A 19,281-nucleotide genomic window follows, 5' to 3' on the forward strand; every position below is an offset into this window, starting at 1 on the left:
CTGAGAAAGAACTCGCAGAAAGCCATTGGAGTGACCTTTACACAGATGTGCAGAGAGAGAGAAATCAATGTCATTCTGAACAGCAGCAATGCAGTTCTGACTGCTGGGGTGGGGGGGGTGTGTGTGATTAATTCCGTGTTGCCCAAAGGCAGTCTGAGCTGATCAAGGGGCTGATTCATCCATGGCACATCCCCAGCCCCCCCCCCCACCCCCCACCACCCCCCACCACCCCCAGCCCAGTGTGTACTGGATGCTCTCTGCACTCCACTGGAAGGACATTTTCAGATTGCTGTTACATTTCAGATTGCAAGAAATCTTAGCAAATCGCCTTGTGTGTGTGTGTGTGTGTGTGCATGTGTGTGTGTGTGTGTGTGCATGTGCGTGTGTGTGTGTATGTATGTGTGTGTGTGTGTCTAACTGCTAACGCAGAGCATAGAGGTTGACAGTAGGAAATGCCACCACTCGCATGTGTAGCTCGTCGTAGTTCAGGAAATCAGAGGTAAAAAAAAAAGAGACGTTAATGTGGCGAGTGGGTTGCCCCCCCACCCCCCCACCCCCCACCCTCCCAGCCAGGCTGCACACCGAGAGCAGTTGGGCAATTGATCTCTGGATGGGATTCAGGTCCTCATCTCAGGGTGTGATGGTGCTGCGATGAAGGACTTGGCTCTGGATAGCATTCAGTAGGGGATCTCGAGAAGCCAAGGTAAGCAAATGCTCATTTTCCTTTGGTGGCTCAGACCGACTCTCACTCTGCCCTGAAATAAATTGAAACCCCCTCTTGCTGTGTTGCCAAATGTCAGATGCGATTGAAACGACAAGAAAAAAATCACCAGCTTTTAGCTCTCAGTTTGAAGTCGGTGTTTAATAATGTGGGGGGTTTGGGAATTATTTTAATGCATTCCCTGTTGCAGACTTAATTCAAATCGAATCGCCTCATCTGTATGCCAAGTCCTCTCTGTCTAATGAGGGTTTGGGAATTAGAATCTGTTTCGCTGCAAAATATTTGAGCACTGTCGCTTTCACAGGTATTTGCAACGTTTCGAGTCAACGTGAAACTAACCTTGACTTTGGAATGAAGATGCAAAATTCAAAAGTAGTTGAAGATGAAAGTTTTGAAAGGATTACACTGGGCAAAAAAAAAGAGAGGCTCAGCGCTGCCTTCTAGATATTAGGTTTGGACTTTAAATTAGCAATCGTGTATGGATGTTGTCATGCATTTCAATTCATTTTAATTTTCAAATAATTGTATTCTCAGACAACACAACAGCTGATCAATTTTATTGGGAAATATCAACGTTAAAACAATTTCAGTGATCTGAAAAGACTCCTTGTAAGTCACACAAGATGATCACTTGGATGCACAGACTAAGGTTATAAAGAGGATTGTGCCTATCTCTCAAATTGTCTAATGTAAATAACGTGAAGTTCAACACAAGATGGCCCGCGTTACTTAGTTTTGGATACAACCCAGTATTTTTAAAAAGCTTAAAAGTAATTAATAAAAACATTGCAGTGCTTGCATATCAATAATATAGTTAATTTCTGGTTGTTTTATATATATGCATTTGATACAGGGCTTTCTCACATTGTCAAGATGTCTCAAAGAGTTTCTTGGGATTTTACTGGAAGGTAGAGTGACAGTGCATTTGTAGGTGAATGTGGCAGCTAATTTGTGCACAACAATGTCCTACAAACAAACAGTAAATGATCAATTTTACTGGGAGACTGCTGGCCAGGGCACCAGGAGAAACTTCCTTCTCTTTTCAAATAGTATCATGGGACCTTTGACATCCACCTGAACATGATTCGGGACTCTGTTCAATGTCTCGTGAAAGACCAGCAAGAATGCAGCAAACCGCCAACACTATATTGGAATGTCAGCCTGGACTGTGAGTTCAAATTGCCGGCTTGAGGCTTGAACCAACAACCTTCTGACTCGAAGGCGAAAGTGCCTGAGCCAGGCTGATGCGCAATATAATTATTTTTTTAGGGGTGGGATAAAACCAAGAATTCAAGCAACCTAGAAATCAGTTTATTAACATTGGAATATAAAGTCTACGGAAGGGATGATATATTTTCTGTCTAAGCTATGCGGTTATCTATTTTTATATGTCAAATTTGTTAGACCAGCAACAAGTTGCATCTCAGCGTGAATGCACCTCTTCATTTTGTCCTGATGTACAGCTCAAGAGTGTTAGTATTCTTGCTGAACCTGCTCACAGTTATACTGACAGATAAGAAGAATTCCTGACGCATAAAACTTGTTGTGAATGCCAGCCTTCAGAAAAGACTAAAGTGTTGTGTCAATCCGAAGCAGAATGCTGATGATTGTAAAACAACTGAAGGCACTCATAGTGGCCTTTAGAAGATTTTAAGGAAAGGCCCCCATGGCTGTTGCAGACACACCAATTCTTTGTACTACTGTCTTCAATAATCTTAACTGCAACAAACTAAGGTTTTAAGACATTCTGCAAAACATTTTTGGGGGGCATAAAATAGCTTGAATGATGGGCAGCTTACAATTATTAAAGTGATTATTAATAGAATTTTATGGAATAGCAGGATATCTCAAAATGTAGTTTCATTTTACCCCTGCATGATTTCTTTGGGATTGTTCAATAAGATCCCACAGAATATGGCTAACAAAATAAAATTGGTCATTCATTTCATGTGTATTTGTGGACATTGCTGCGGGCAAACTGGCTGCTATAAGTGTTTACCTACAAATTACTAAACAGGCCTGTGTTCAAGCCGCACATTGGGACTTAGAATCACATTGTCTAAGCTGACATTCCAATGCGTTATATTGGATGTGTTATATTGTCTGAGGTGTTGTCCTTTGGATGAGATGTTAAACTGAGGTCCCATCTGTCTGTTCAGGTGGACGTTAAAGATCCCATGGCACTATTCAAAAAGAGAAAGGAGTTTCTCCCTTGTTGAGCAGAGTCCTGGCCAACAATCCCCCAAGTAAACTTGGTCACTCACTCCATGACTGTTTGTGGGACATTGCTATGCGCAAACTGGCTGTCGTGTTTTGCCCACAAAATACTCAGTCGATCCACTTTGCAGTATATCCTGTGAAGCACATTAAGACTTCTGAATGATATAATGAAGCGCTATATCGAATGCAAGGATTATTGGGGTTATTATTAAATATACAATCACTGTATTTTGCAGAAAATCCTGTGAAGTACTTTGAGACATTTTGGTGATGTTATTAGGTGCTATATCGAATGTAATTATGTTATATTCTAAATTCAGAATGTATTTTGTGTTGATGGTTGATGGTCATATTTGAGGCCTAGGAAGGTAGGCTTCCAGTGGGGTTGGAATGAGGCTCTGGTGATAGGACAAAATGTTCCTACTGCTTTTCCAGTTTCAAGGCTTTGTTGGATGAAGCACCTTTTAATGCTGCTGTACATCTAAAATAATTCCACCGGTAGCCAGATAGTATAGTTTAGTAAAACAATTTCACTTCCTAACTAGAGGAGTAAGCTTCTCGGTAACTTGGTGTCCATTAGAAGTGCAGAGGATAAAATTCATATTCACGCTATACCCATTTTGACGGATCTTTTCTTGGAGATTATCTGTTGGGTAAAATCTGTAGCATTTCATAGCTGCATAATAACTATTGAATGGCTAATCGACTTCCCATAATATGTGATTTAACATTGGTGATAAGTTGTGAGTCAATTGGTTAAGAAACACTATGGAACTATTATTTTGCTTCCTTTCCACAGAATAGATTCCTTGCTAAAGCCTCCTGTCAGTCATGTGCTTGCATTGTGAAGTTATATTACTTTCTCACAGGCATCAATCAATGTGGTCAATTGTTTTAATTGATAATTTTATCTTATTTAAGGCATTCTACATCTATACACACTTGCACTTGTATACTATGTTGAACATTGGATGAATGTCTTGAAATGTTTCGCAGAATGAGAATAATTGGAAATGAAGTGAATGTTATGCAGTAAACATGATCACCAATTTGGAAACATCGCAAATGAGACAAGCGACCAATTGATCTGGCCAACGATTCTCCAGAATAATTGATCAGTAACCCCATGGCTCTTCGTGAGATTTTGTTGTGCATAAAATGCTGCATCGTTTGCCTGAAACCATCGCATCAATTTACATATATATAGCGTCTTTTATATTGGGAGGCTGTCCCACAGAGCATCATAGCAGCTCTCTGTGAACCCGAGATGGGGGATGGTGGTGGGTGGGGGGGCTGAAGACAGGGGGAATGGTGGCTGAAAGTGAGACCTCAGATGTAGATGAGGGGTTCGAAGGTCACCTGGGGATTGACTGTACAGTTCAGTCATTACAATAATAATTAATAATAATAAAGAAATGAAAGAACAAGGCCTAGATATGAATCAATTCTATAACTGGTTGACTAACAGGGATCTGAAAGCAGTTACATAAGCTCTCATGATATCAGCACAAGACTAATCTATTACTACCCATCATTATGAAAAAAGATCTTAAAGAGAAACAAAATGTCGAATATGTCATCCAACACCAGAAACAGCAGTCCACGTATTGTCATCATTTCCAGCCCTAGCACAGTCAGAATATCTGATTAGACATAACAACTTAGTTAAATATATCCACTGGTCAAGTTGTAAACACTTTGATATTGATGTAAAGACCAACTCATATGAAGATCAACCAGCAAAAATAATATCAAGAAATAACATCACAATAATCTGGGACTCACAAGTACATACAAATAGAATAAATAAACCAGATATTATCATAAAGAATCAAATAGGTTGCCCATATAGTATTATTGATGTGGGTTTTCCCAAGTGATTACAACGTGAGAAATAAGAAACTAGAGAAGATCAGGAAATATATCGATCTACAAATTGAATGCGGACGTACGTGGCAATGTAAAACAAACATCTATTCCTACAATCATTGGTGCAACTGTGATTTTTGATAAGACTATTCAGAAATGGCTTGACAAAATACCTGGTGAACAAATTATCAACCTCCTGCAAAATGTAACTATTTTAGGAGGCTCAAACATACTAAGAAAGGTGACATCCATTCATTTATCACGTTGGTCTGGCTGACCCACCACTGAAAACCACTTAGAAATGACCTCTATAGAGTGATTTAAACTGTAGCAACATAATAATATGTTTCACTCGCAAAATATACAGCCAATTCATTTTACAGTATATTCTGTGAAGCTCTTTGAGACATCTTGAAGATGTGATAAGGCACTTTATCAAATGCAAGGATTATTAATAATAATAATTAGTAGAATAATAATAAAAACATTTGATATAGTGCCTTTTACATCAGGAAGATGTCTCAAACGGCTACAAGGATTTACTGTAAAGTGTAATGACTCTAGTTTATAGACAGACAGCCCACAGCCAATTTGTGTATAGGACTGTTCAACAAACATCCATGACATGAATTAACAATTTTATCTGGGGAGATTGTTGACCAGGCCCCAGTTTTCTAAATCTCCTATTTTTAAATTAAATTCCTGTTCTCTCCCCCATATCTCCCCATATCCCTGAATGTCTTTACCTCCCAGGTGCTTATCCAATTCCATTTTGAACAATTCTATTGTTTCAGTCTCAAATATCAACCTTTTGAGAAGCATGGGAATATTTAAACTGTAGTGTGCAGGTGTTCACTTACAAATAAACAGTCACTTTACAATATATTCTGTGAAGCGCTTTGACACATCCTCCCAAAGTGAAAGGCACTATATCAGTATCAGAAATAAATTTAAATTGACCTTTACTATTTTGCATTGGCCTCCTTTGGATTGAGTCACCATTGATAGCTAGGCTATATAATATACTTATGAGGAAGGCACTGTCTCCAGTGACGCACATTTGAGTGTTAATCCTGGAGATTTAATCCTAAAACAATGTTAGCTGTATCCATGGAGAGGCCTTAGTCTTATAAATGGCAATAACGTGGAGGCAAAGTAGGTCAGAATGTAAAATATGTGAGACCGTTTCATTAAATATTTTTAATGTTTCAATTTCAAAGGATGCTATTGACACAATTAAATGCTTTGAAGTTATGAGAAATTACAATCTTCTACCCCATAGTTGCAATCACATGATTAGTGTCATAAAATCAGGCAGTTTATATTATTACAAAAGTGACTAGACTTTGAATAAGTTATAGAGGGAGGAGAGGGCATTGAAGTAGATTGTTTACTTGGTGTCTTCACAAAATTACAAGAGAGGTTTGGATGAAGCAAGGCCTTTAACCATTAGATCTCAATCTTCCAGAATACCCCAATCCTACCCTCATCCCATAACAGCATCAAACTGCTTCTGGTTCAAACAATGATTAAATAACTTTCAGGGGAGAGTTGGGTTTAAAGGATATGGTGAAGATGCAGGTAGGTGGGGTTGAAACTTATGAAAAAGAGTCAAACTTGCCTTTTTGTTTCGAAAAAATGCATGGTTGCTTAATTTAGCCATGTTTCGTGTATGTTTGGGACACAACAGGTCATGTGACTGTCAGGATAGTGGAAGTTTCTTTCACCTAGCAAATTCTTATGTTATGTAACTTGTTGACTTTATGGCTAAGCTTTTTTAAAACTATTATTCTGGTACATTGTTTTTACCCCAAATCTCATTTTGAGAATATTTGGTCACATCCTCTGGTGTCCAGAGTTTAGGTTTAATTTTGTGTATTCACACTGTCCAACAGAAATATGGAATACAAGGAAAAGATATTTTTGTGTATGTAAGCTGGGAAATTCACATCGTCTGGACCACTTCCATGAAACTCTAGAACAGTTCCATACTGATTCTCAGCAAATTGTTGGGGATTCAATGCAGTTACGCACTATACTGTACAGTTTATTTTATTTGCCAACTTTTCACTTGCCTTTCTTCATGGCAACAGATGTCTTCCTCCTATTCCACTATTGGGACCTTTAACTTGCAGTAGCTGACAGTGGCAATAGAAAAGGTCCCCGTGTGCCACAGCATTCTTTCTCACTGCTCTAAACATAATTCAGCAACTTACATTTACTGGAGGGAAAATGAGGTATGTGATGTGAGGGCATTCCCCCATTTTTCTCATGTTCTATGCGAGTAATGTTAATGTGTGGTCTTTGCATAATCTATTTCACCTACGTTTCTGTTATGAAGCACTTCTTTTAGTAATCTACTAAATACAGAAAATATAAACATAGGCATTGCTAAGAAACGTAAAAATTACTGCTGGGAAAAACATTAATTAGAAAATACAATGTTGTGGTTATTTTGCCTTGCAATTGAAGGAAGTTTACCATATACTTAAATGATTCTATGTTTAAACAGTGCCAGACTGCACCCTTATCACTAGCTACAGTAGCAGCGACACGGATGTGCATTTCTTACTATTGTAGCTGCTTCCTGAAGTGGGGATTTTTCAATATCTCAAGATCACAAAACTGGTTCAGAGGAAGAAAGCACAGTTTGATCTCAACCTTCCAGAATACCAACACCATCATCTTCCTTTTTATAGCATTGAACTGTTTGCTAAATGGTTCTAGTGTCCTGGTCTCAGACGCTGATGCTGCTGAATACCTTTTTGGTAAAGAAATTGGAATGGGTGAAGGTTCATGTGGAGTATAAACACCATAAAGAATAGTTGGGCCGAATGGTCTATTTCTGTGCTGTAACTTTCAATAATAATAATCCTTGCATTTGATCCTTGTATTTGATATAGCACCTTATCACGTCTTCGAGACGTCTCAAAGCGCTTCACAGAATATACTGTAAAGTCAATTGACTGCATATTTTATGGTCGCAATGGGACAGCCAATTGCGCACAGCAGTGTCCCACAAATAAGTGTGGATTGAGTGACCAAATTATTATTATTTTTTGAAGGGATTATTACCTCCGGAAAAGCAATCCGCCAATCGGCTAACAACCGGGTTCCTATTTACTGATGGATAAACAGAGTCGTGTGGAGTAAGGAAACTTACCCAACGTTTCGCCCTGCCCGGGAATCGAACCCTCTCACTTGTAAGGCGAATGCTTTAACCACTAAATTACAGGATTCCACAGAATTTTATGTAGTGTAATTCTATTTCGCAGTGGATTCGTCACTTATGACGCATCAGACTTGTTTCTCTCCTGTGCACAGTGCTGAACAGTTCCCATTTGTGACAATTCATTATTAGATCCTACAGAGTGATTTTTTGTTAAACAAAATCTCATGAGGTGACAATGATTTAAAGAAAAACACACCTGAAACATTGACAGTCTTCCTGAGTGATCTGATTTGTGTATTTACAGGCTTTTCTGCTTTTATTTGGAAAAATACTAAGCATTTTGATTTTATGGCAAGAAAAATTTGACCAACTTCGTTCAAGATGAGGAGTTACCTAAATTCAAAATAAAACTGATACTCATTTTCCTATTGGACTTAAATGGTTCTTTGGCACAGATTCTGTTCTTAAGTACAGTATTTATTATTACAATTGACGCAGAAATGAACGTAGACAAGACATTATTGAAACAAACTGGTTTGGGCCTCAGGATTGAATTAAATAGGGAAATCTCTGAAACCAGATTAAAAGCTTTGTTGATTTGCAGTGGAAGATAATTTAAATAATTGTCTTCATTCAATTCCTTTTCTCTGATTCTGCTTTTATGATTTACAATGAATCGCTTGGATTCTCTTGTAAAGACATAAGGGAAAATAAGTGTGTATTTTGAAAAGTTGAATAGCTTTTATTCTACCTACTGATTTTTAAACCTTAAAATAAAGTGAGCTGAAATGCATTTCACACCGGAGGCATTATTATAATAATAATAATCCAGCTTTCACATTTGTATGTGCAGAAATCATCTAAAAACACGATTCAACATTGATAATTTGAATTAAGTCAGTATTCTGCAAAGCAGCTTTGAAATCGTGAGATCTGAAATGGTGAGGAATGAAATGATGAGATCTGAAATGGTGAGATCTCTGGGGTGACAGGTTCAAGGGCGCTCTGGACTGTCTCAAGGCTGACACATGCAGTTTTTGCGGCCAACTTTTCACAAAGTCGGGTGGGGCAATCATCGATTGGATCATAACGCAGGAACAGCAAGTCGGATAAAGTAATAATTATCACCAGTGATATCAAAATTTTAACTCCAGTAAGTCTTTTTTGTATGATATTTGCGTCTAATTTGTTATCACAGCTTCAGTCCAAACCACCAGTGTTTTTTTTGAGTTTTAGCAGAATGGTATCAGGGATGAGGGACTTTAGTTATGTGGAGACTAGAGAAGCTGGGATTGTTCTCCTGAGAGCAGAGGAGGTTAACGGGAGATTTAATAGAAGTGTTCAAAATTATGAGGGGTTTTGATAAAGCAGATAGGGAGAAACTTGCAGGTGGGCAAGTAACCAAGGGATATAGATTAAAGATAATTGGCAAAAGAACCAGAGGGGAGATGAGGATAAATATTTTTACACAGAGTTTTATGGTCTGGAATGCACTGCTTGAAAGGGAGGCGGAAACAGATTCAATAATAATAATAATAATAATAATAATAATCCTTGCATTTGATATAGCGCTTTTCACGTCAGGAGGACGTCCCAAAGCGCTTCACAGAACACACTGTAAAGTGAATTGACTGTATATTTGTGGGCGAACGCGGCAGCCAATTGCGCACAGCAATGTCCCACAAACAGTCGTAGATTGAAAATGACCAATTTATTATTGTTTTTGGTTTTGGAGGGATTATTATTAGGCGTGTGGAGTAAGGAAACTTGCCCAAGGTTTCGCCCTGACCTGCCTGGAATTGAACTCAGGTCTCTCGCACGCAAAGTGAGTGCTCTAACCACTGAGCTACAGGACTCCAATAACAACTTTCAAAAGGGAATTGGATAGGTACTTGAAAAGGAAAAATTTCCAAGGATATGGGGATAGAGCGGGGGAGTGGGACTGATTGGGTAGTTCTTCCAAAGAGCCGGCACAGGCATGATAGACCGAATGGTCTCCTGTGCTGCAATATTCTATGATTCTATACTATACACAATTGGCCAAGGAAATAAATATTTTACTGATGGCTCATGACAGTTCTACCAATTCTTGCTGATCATAACATTTATAAAACTGAATTAAAGAAACGGGTAGCATTGAGGGGTGGTTAAATAATTTGGCGGATAATGATTGAGATCATAGTTTTATTTTTATGATAGCGGGTGCAACTTTTTAAAATAAATGTGCTTAGTTTAATGCTTAATCATGAATCATTCATCTTCAAGCTCTTTGCTGGCAATTTCCCTCAGCACTGAGCAATGGGGATATGGAATCAGGCTTGATCTTAATATTCTAATAATAATATGCCTTACATTTTATATATCGCCTTGGTAAGGATGTTTCAAAGCGCTTCAAAAGATATACTGTAAAGTCTAGAGGGTATAATTTTTTTTGTAGAAAATGACAGATTGTAGGTTGTAGGTTTGAGGAATTTAAGGAGGTTCACAGTTTTAAGGTCCTAGGAAAGAATGCGTTAAGAGTAGGAGTACTGAAAGAGTTGAAAATGCTGGCAATAATGTCATCTCATGAAAGACAGATCCATTGCTTTTTGTTACCATTTAGAATGCCTTTTATTGGAGGAATCAGATATGAATCCTTCACTAAAGCTGGTGATACTGTGACAAACAATAGTGTGAATAATGGGATCCCTTCCTCGTATCGGAGTAAAGGGCAAATGCTTGAGATTATTGAGTTGTTGAGATGTGGTTGAAGGGCTCTTCATAAATAGTTAAAATTGGGGATGTATCCAGATTGTGTGAAAAATAATTTGTTCCACTCTGCTGATCTGAAGGTTATTGCATCATGTAATGTGAGTAGAACTGCCAATTTGATCCTATTTAAGCAAAATAAATTTGATGTTAAATTCACATGAATCCGTGTTTGACGACACCAGCTTTCGAAGAGATTTTCGCTGGTGCCTCAATATAACTAAATATGCTTTTTAACAATGCAACATTGATACACTCAAAGATTCAAAGCAAAACAAACTGTTCCATTCAGTGAGCATTGCTGAGGCCATGAGCAATAGAGCTAGAACTCAATAACATTCTAAACAATTTTCTTTCAACATTTGGTTAAAGTGCCGTGAGACTAAATTTTTAAAGCTTGCTTTATCACTTTTAATTGTTTCATTCTATCAATAATCAATTGACTGTACATAAGTCGGGAATCAGCTGACCCAGGAAATGGGCATATTGAGAGTTTGTATTGTAATCATGGTGGGAAATCTGTGTTATTTTATCCTAAAAAGAATAGGTTGAAAAATTTGATGTTTCATAATAATCCTTGCATTTTTTGATATAGCGCCTTATCACATCTTCGAGCCGTCGCAAAGCGCTTCACAGAATATACTGTAAAGTGAATGTACTATATATTTTGTGGATGAATCGCGGCAGCCAATTGCGCACAGCAGTGTCCCACAAACAGTTGTGGATTGAGTGACCAAATTATTTTTATTTATTTTGAAGGGATTATTATCCCTGAAATAATGATCCACTAATCGACTAATAACCGGGTTCCTACTTACTGCTAGGTAAACCGAGGCGTCTGGAGTAAGGAAACTTGGCCAACATTTTGCCCTGCCCGGGAATCAAACCCAGGTCCTCTCGCTTACGGGGCTTGGTTCTAATCACAAAGCTACAGGACTCCATAATAGATGCGTTAGTGATTCTTTTATGAAACATTCACATGTTTTACCTAATGTATGGACAAATTTTGAAAGCTGTGAATTAGAATCATAGAAATTTACAGCACCGAAGAAGGTCATTTGGTCCATTGTGTCTGTGCTGGCTCTTTGAAACAGCAATCCTTTCAGTCACATTGCTACTCTATATTTTCAATGTGAGTTTGGTATTTCTACTAGATTTCAACAATTGCTTCTCAAATACTATTAAATGCTAATCTGTTTCACAGACGCTGCACTGCTACCTAACAAATGCAAATCCTTTAGAAGCCGAATATAGATTTGTTTTACTGTAGTTTTCAAGATTTATGTATAGTTCCTCTCAATCTGTAAAAGTTATTCTCTGACAATGACTCTTAGAGCACAGAGATTAATGTTTGATGATGCACAGTATTCTCAGAAAAAGCAGACAAACTAATCTTCTTAGTAACAGTAACTGTATATAGTTGTTGAAGTCCCCCTTTAGACTCTGAGATTCTAAAACTGGAATATGGTAACAGTACTTGGATTTGGGTCTGGCTCTAGTGCACCTCTTGATACACAGCTATGGTACAGTGCAATTTCATACTCACCCAATGTTATTTGTTATTTTGAAAGACAAATTGCTTTGATGGGCTCTGTAAATCTGCAGAGAATCATGTCAATCAAGATTGTCGTGTTACCGCTTTCTTTTTCTACTTTTTACCAAAATGAAGTGAGTGCTTAATGAGTAAATATTGTAAATGACGTTTATAATTTTTTTTTTTGGGGGAAGGGGAAATGAGAATTATATTTTAACAAATTTACAGCCAACTTGATTCTGTTCTGAGTTTCTATCTTGCTGTGCTGTTAATTGTTTTGCCTTTTTATAATGTGAAGATTTCGAGTACATTTACTCTTTTTTACTGGCTTATTAAATACGTTTTATGATGGTTTCATAGTTTTCAATAAGATCATGTTATCTGTGTTGTTGAGAGTCTCAGCTGGTATATATCAATCTACTGAGATATAGGGTTGAAATTTGAGACACGCCGTAACACATTCCTTGTGATTGCTATCATGAGGAACTTGTTATGAAATGCCACAAATGTCACCCTATGATTTTAATCATTTCAGTTGACATTTTGTTAAAAAATCTGCATTATATTGTAAACAGCTATGTTTTTAAAATAATTTTTTTGTCCAGGCTTGTACATCTGATTCCTGTTTGCCGGTTACTACATTACAACCATTTGTAAATAATAATAATCCTTGCAATTATTGTACTGCTTACAATATCAAAATATCTCAAAGGTAATTGCTGTAAAGTATAGAGACTGTAATTCTAGCCAAACACAGCTGCCAATTTGAATGCAGGAGTCCCCAAAAAGAGCTATGTAATGAATGGTCACATTATTTAGATGGGAATGTTAACATCCACCTAAGCGTTGATTTATTTAGAGGACTATTGGGCAGGACACTGAGAGAAACTCCCTTCTCTTTTTGAATAGTGTTATGGGAACGTTAGCAACCACTTGAACCTCGGTTCAGGACAATACCTTGATTTTATGTCTCAACCAAAGGATGGCATTTCTGACAATTCAGTATTGCACTGGGGTGTTTAGCTATATTGCTCTCTTGAAATGAAAATACATGTTAATGAGTCATTTTGGGGAAAAGTAGGAATGAGTACCCAAATATCAATGACCAACGTGAAACAGAAATGCAATATTTAATAAAATGATTCAGTGGGATTGATTTTATTCTAAATTCAATACAAATTCTTCACACAGAGGGTAGTGAGCTTCGGAATCATTGACGGAAGGTGTGATCGAAGCAGAAGGCGTCAATACTTGAGGGTGAATAGAGGGATATGGGAGAGGGACTTAGAAACGATGGAGGCTCATGTGGAGCATAAATACTAATTTTGACTACTTGAGCTGAATGGGCTGTTTCCATTCTGTAGTGTTCTATGTAATTCTATGTAACTCCAAACTAGCAAATTTCATTCAACATAACCACATACCAGATTTAACTATTGAATTCTAACATTCAAATGTTTTCCACGCTGGTCTCCCTAGCTCCACCATCCACAAAATCTAGCTAATCCAAAACTCCGCTGCCCGTATACTCACCCGTACTAATCTCCATACCCCCATCGTACCAGTCCTAGATAGGCTCCAATGGCTCCTTATCACCGAACAGATTGATTTCCTCACACTTATTTTGAAATCCCTTCATGCCCGGGCACTTCCCTACCTCTCCGACCGACTTACTCCCCAACCCACTACCCACTGCCTCCGCTTGTCTGGCTCTGGCCTCCTGCATGTCCCTCATGTTCTCCGTTCCACCATCGGTGGCCACACTTTCAGCCACTACACCCCAAAACTCTGGAACACTCTTCCTCTATCCCTCCTCTTTGCCCATCTTCAGATCACGCCTGAACACCTGCTCTTCGACCGTGCCTACAGTCACCTTCCCCTCCCCCTGGCTTGGCATCATGCTCCGCCACTGTCAAGTGCTCTGGGACGCCACCCTGTCTGAGTGGTGCTAAATAATTGCAATTTGTTGTTGTTGTTGACATACAATTCATGATCCAAGCACGTCCTGCAAATCCTGAATCCAAGTGAACAGATATCTGCAGTCTTTTGATCATTCCCACCCAAAGTAATAATAATAATCCTATAATAATCCTTGCATTTGATATAGCATCTTATCACGTCTTTGAGACCTCTCAAAGAGTTTCACAGAATATACTGTAAAATTAATTGTATATTTTGTGTGCGAAACATAACCATGCATGGCTGAATTTTTACCTGGAGGCAATGCACGTTATACAAAAGTGATTTGGTTTCTAAAAATGCTTTGTAAATGTTAGAAATCCAATGTTTATTGAAAAATGTTTGACTGTATTTAGCTAAAGTTACTATAAATGATTGCTTGAGATATTATTGTGACCCCAGCAAATGAATTAATGTTTCGAAATATTTTAAATTTAGCCACTTATTATAAATTTCTGTTTGGTAGTCTCCAAGGCTCAGGGGCTAAATGCACTTTGTGATATGGTATTAAATCATACAGACAAGGAGGATTCTAGGTTTGATTGCCTGTCTGTGTGAAGCTGTGCTGATCTGAGCCAATGTTTTAGTAGGATTGCTGCAGTTGGCTTCACTGTGTCTGAGAGCAGTCCTGATCTCAAGCCAAACCTAAGTATTTTTCCAAACATAAAACTCAGACTGTCAGAACAACTCCCATCTGCGCAAAAACCTCCTCCACCCACCTTGCTTCGTTTGGTACAAGAATGATTAAGAATACTGATAGTGTGGGATCAAAAATGCAGGTTGGGCTAATGGCCCATGGGCTGACTGTGTTCATAGATATGCTAGTTTCCTCAGCTATTGAAAAGGATGGTAGAATGATCTATGATCCTTGAATTGGTGGCGACACTTACATTTGAACATGGCTGTCAGCCTGGCACAGTGGGTTGCACTCTTGCCTCTAGGTCAGAAGGTTGTGAACTTTGAGCTCACAATCTAGACAGTGATGATCCAACCCAGTATTTTCAGAGGTTCTATCCTGTGATATTGAGGCTCTGCCAAGCTGTACAAGTGATGTTAAAGGTCCCATAATACTATTGTAAAGAGAAGGGAGATTCTCTTGGTATCCTGGCTAACAATCCTGCATATTGAAGAACCAATTTAAATGGTTGTAACTGGGATCTTGCTGTGTGAATATTGGCAGCCACATTTGCTTACAAAATCTAAAGTTGGCAATTTGTGCTTTGAGATGTTAAGATATTATGGATGATGTATCAAACTCAAGGATTATTATTTTAGCTGTCGGTTATTAGCCCAATGTTCATTTGAGGTCTAATTATTTCAATCTCTAATGCTGGTCATTATTATTATCTTCATTCTTTGTTAATTGAAAACCGAGTGACTTGAATGGAAACATTTCATTTGGGCAGCACTGAACAAAGCAAAATCTTTTAAAAGACGTAAGTGTACCATTCAGAACAAAACAGGAAACCAGCGTTCAATTTCCAGTGAGCCACCTCTCTGAATAAGATTTAAAATAAATTTTACGCTAATAGTTGAATCTTCTTGGTAATGTTTGGCATCAAGCCTACCTGTGTGTAAAAAAAAAACTACTGCAAGAATTTAAATGACTTTTCGTAAAGGATACCAGTGACATTATTGTGGAAATTGTGGAAGGAGATGAGCAAGTATTACTTGTAATTTAATTTTTATTGTAATAGATTCTATATTGTGCCACTGTTTGGGAGTTCTACAGCAATGTCACTATTTTAAATAACATTTACTAGTGTGTCTGGTCCTCTGGTGGCCCAGAATATATCTGTATTATCTAGCTGAAGTAGAGCTCCACTGTGGGGTCTGCAGTTTCACATTTTCAATTGCCAGACTAAGGTGCTCAGCAGTTACCGGGCATAAAGGAGTGCTCAGCGGGAATCTTAACACCATTTTTGTCCTCTGATCGCAGGTAACAAGAATCGAGGTACATAAAACTGTGCTGATGTTCACAATGAGAGTTATTACACATCATACCCTATGGATTTTAGATCTGTTTTATGTAACGTAGTGTATTTAAATTTTAGACAGCTGAGCCTGAGACAAATAGCCCTTTCATTTAGATTTGGTACTGCCGTTTTGTGTATTCGATATGGCGTTTGAAATATTTATGATTTATGGTGCCTCAGATAATTTTTCCAGTCCCAAAGCAAAACAAAAAACTGAAGTCTCAACCACCCTTAGTACAAAGTAGGGTTCAATTTGCAGTATTTCTTAAGGGGATTCCTTAGTAAGAGATCTTAGCAAACGGTGGGTCCTTCCAATAACCAGAAATACTCTGACCTAAGAGAATTCCACTCGGATGGAATCTACTTCTGGAATGAAAATTTATGGTAATTCTAACAGAATACTTTAATTAAAAAAAGCTTGAAATCAGACTCCATTATTGGTTGCAGCTGCAAGCGGTATTCAAAATTACTGTCTTCACTTTACTGACTCTGTGCCTTTCCATTTTGGGCTGTTTGGGAGAATATCCAACGACATTTTATATTTTGGAGAACGTTTTTAAATAATATATTTTTATTTGATGTGAATTGCTGTATGTGTGGAAAAAATGTTGCATTTTAAAATGCAGAAGCATGAAAAAGTTAATTAAGACAAAAGTTAACTAAGTATACTGTATGGGCTTTCAAATCCAACGGTACAATTTTTACTCATGAATGCTAGAGTTATGGTGTAGCTAGATATTCTTGGTGGCACATGTTATCTACTTTTGTGTGATGTAAAATTAAACAAAGGCATGTGTTTTTTTAGTAATAAGTTTTTTATATACTTGCCGTTTGGTCTTTTACTCGCTCTTGTCCTACTGTCCTTAACAGCTGTCTGAAAATTAAAGAAGAAATATGCATTTGTTCTGTCTTCTTAGATTTCAGAGCAACCAGAATTTGGCAGTGTTTATTTAAATGCAGTCTTAATTTTGAAGTCTATTTTCTGTAAGTTTAAAAAAAAATCCTTGCATTTGGTATAGCATCCTTCACATTGGCAGGCTGTTTCAAAGAGCTTCACAGGATTTGCTATAAAGTGTAGAACCATATAATTATAGAAATTTACAGCACAAACGATGCCATTCGGCCTATTATATATGTGCTGACTCTTTTAAAGCGCATTCCCTTCTGTCCGATTTATCTGTTCTTTCCCTAAACACTATAATTTACTCCTTTTTATCTTAAATATCCATCTAATTTCCTTTTAAAGGCTAACAGTGTATGGATTCTGCCTCAATGACTGCTCCCAGTAGGGCATTCTATAATCTAACCACTCTGTGCGTGAAAACATTTCAAGTCACTGACTCACTGACCAGTGAAAATAGCTTCTCTTTATTGGCTCTATCAAATTTCCTCTTTAAAGACCTCTATCAGCTCATCCTTAAATCTTTTTTGTTCCAGCGGAAAAAGAGTCAATTCTTCCAGTTTCTAGTCATAGGCCAAACTGCTCATCCCCAGCACCATCCTAGTAAATCTCCTCTGCCCCCCACCCCACCCCCCTAACAACAACTTGAATTTATATAGTGTCCTAATAATAATAATAATAATAATCCTTGCATTTGATATAGCACTTTTCACGTCGGGAGGACGTCCCAAAGCGCTTCACAGAACACACTGTAAAGTGAATTGACTGTATATTTGTGGGCGAACGCGGCAGCCAATTGCGCACAGCAATGTCCCACAAACAGTCGTAGATTAAAAATGACCAATCTATTATTGTTTTTGGTTTTGGAGGGATTATTATTAGGCGTGTGGAGTAAGGAAACTTGCCCAAGGTTTCGCCCTCTGCCTGGAATTGAACTCAGGTCTCTCACTTGCAAAGCGAGTGCTCTAACCACTGAGCTACAGGACTCCACACCTGGGGTAGCATCTCAGAGCTCTTAAATTACCTTGATGTTCTTCTTGGGTGACCAAAACTGAGCACAAAATTCTAACTGCAGTTGCCAAGCACTCTGGGATGCCACCCTGCATGAGGGGCGCTATGAAAATGCAAGTTGTTGTTGTTGGTTTAATTTTATATTGCGTTCAGCTATTTATAAAACCTAGGATTCCAATTGCTTTCCAGACAGCTTTGTCCACCTGCCTTCCTTAAGGGTTTATGCACATTAAAACCTAGGTTGCTCTGCTTTTCCACTCCTTTTAACATTTTAGCACCTTATTTTTCCTCCCAAAATGTAAAAGTCCACATTAAATTTAATTTGCCATTTCTCTGCCCAATCAATTAATCAGTCTTTATCCCCCTGAAGTTGCTTCAATCATTTTCACTGTTAGCTGCACTCCCTATTTTTGTAGCATCTGCAAATGTAGAAATTGTTCTCCTTAAACAGGAGTGTAGCGACTATGTATTTTGTAGGCAAACGTGACAATCAATTTGTGTACGGCAATGTCCTGCAAACAACTTAAAAGTTTATTCAAGAAGTACAGAAAAACAGCTTAAAAGTTAAGGCTGAGTTCAAGGATTTGACAAATTCTGCATTTTTGAAAGGCTCAGAAAAATAGAGTAAATCTATTTTTAAGATCTAGACTTCCGTTTTTTTTCGTTATCCCATTTTTAGTTTGACTTCCTAAATTGGAAAGTATGCAACCTGCAAGTTTGGAGATGAGTTCTTGTTTCAACTCCCAAGCAAAATTGTTATAACTTTATTTCTGGCTTACTGGACTTTTGGTAATTATACAGTAAACTCCTAATAACTGTACCTTAGCTTAATTTATCACTACCAGTTAATTCATCGTGGTATCAATATCCCGGCTGCATTTAATTATGTATTGATACACTTACTTACCTTACTTGCCACTCAGGATAACTGAGCTCTTTTCCCTTGGATTGACGAGTTATCAGGAGTTTAATAATCCTTGCATTTGATATTTGCATTTGACATAGCGCTGTTTCACGTCATCAAGACATCACAAAGCGCTTCACAGGATATACCGTAAAGTAGATTGATTGTGTATTCTGTGGGCAAAACACGGCAGCGAGTTGTGCAGAGCAATGTCCCATAAAACAACCATAGAGTGAGTGATCAGTTTTATTTTGGGGGTTTGTTTA

The 19,281-nt window shown here is 37.9% G+C and overlaps 1 protein-coding gene across 2 annotated transcripts in view; it reads left to right on the forward strand.

Moving 5' to 3' along the window:
- Window positions 1-596: 596 nt before the first annotated feature.
- The window catches only part of LOC103184977 (proto-oncogene tyrosine-protein kinase LCK-like), a 52,472-nt gene continuing 33,787 nt past the window's right edge, over window positions 597-19,281 (forward strand). Inside the window, exon 1 of one of the 2 annotated variants that reach the window (XM_007903255.1) lies at window positions 597-703. The gene's annotated coding sequence lies outside the window, so the exon portion shown is untranslated. Of the gene's footprint in view, window positions 704-6,356; window positions 6,392-19,281 lie in introns of those variants that run through there. The other variant, XM_007903256.1, reaches the window with a different exon arrangement.

Source organism: Callorhinchus milii, unplaced genomic scaffold (assembly GCF_018977255.1).
Source record: "Callorhinchus milii isolate IMCB2004 unplaced genomic scaffold, IMCB_Cmil_1.0 Scaffold3, whole genome shotgun sequence".
NCBI classification, from domain to species: Eukaryota; Metazoa; Chordata; class Chondrichthyes; order Chimaeriformes; family Callorhinchidae; genus Callorhinchus; species Callorhinchus milii.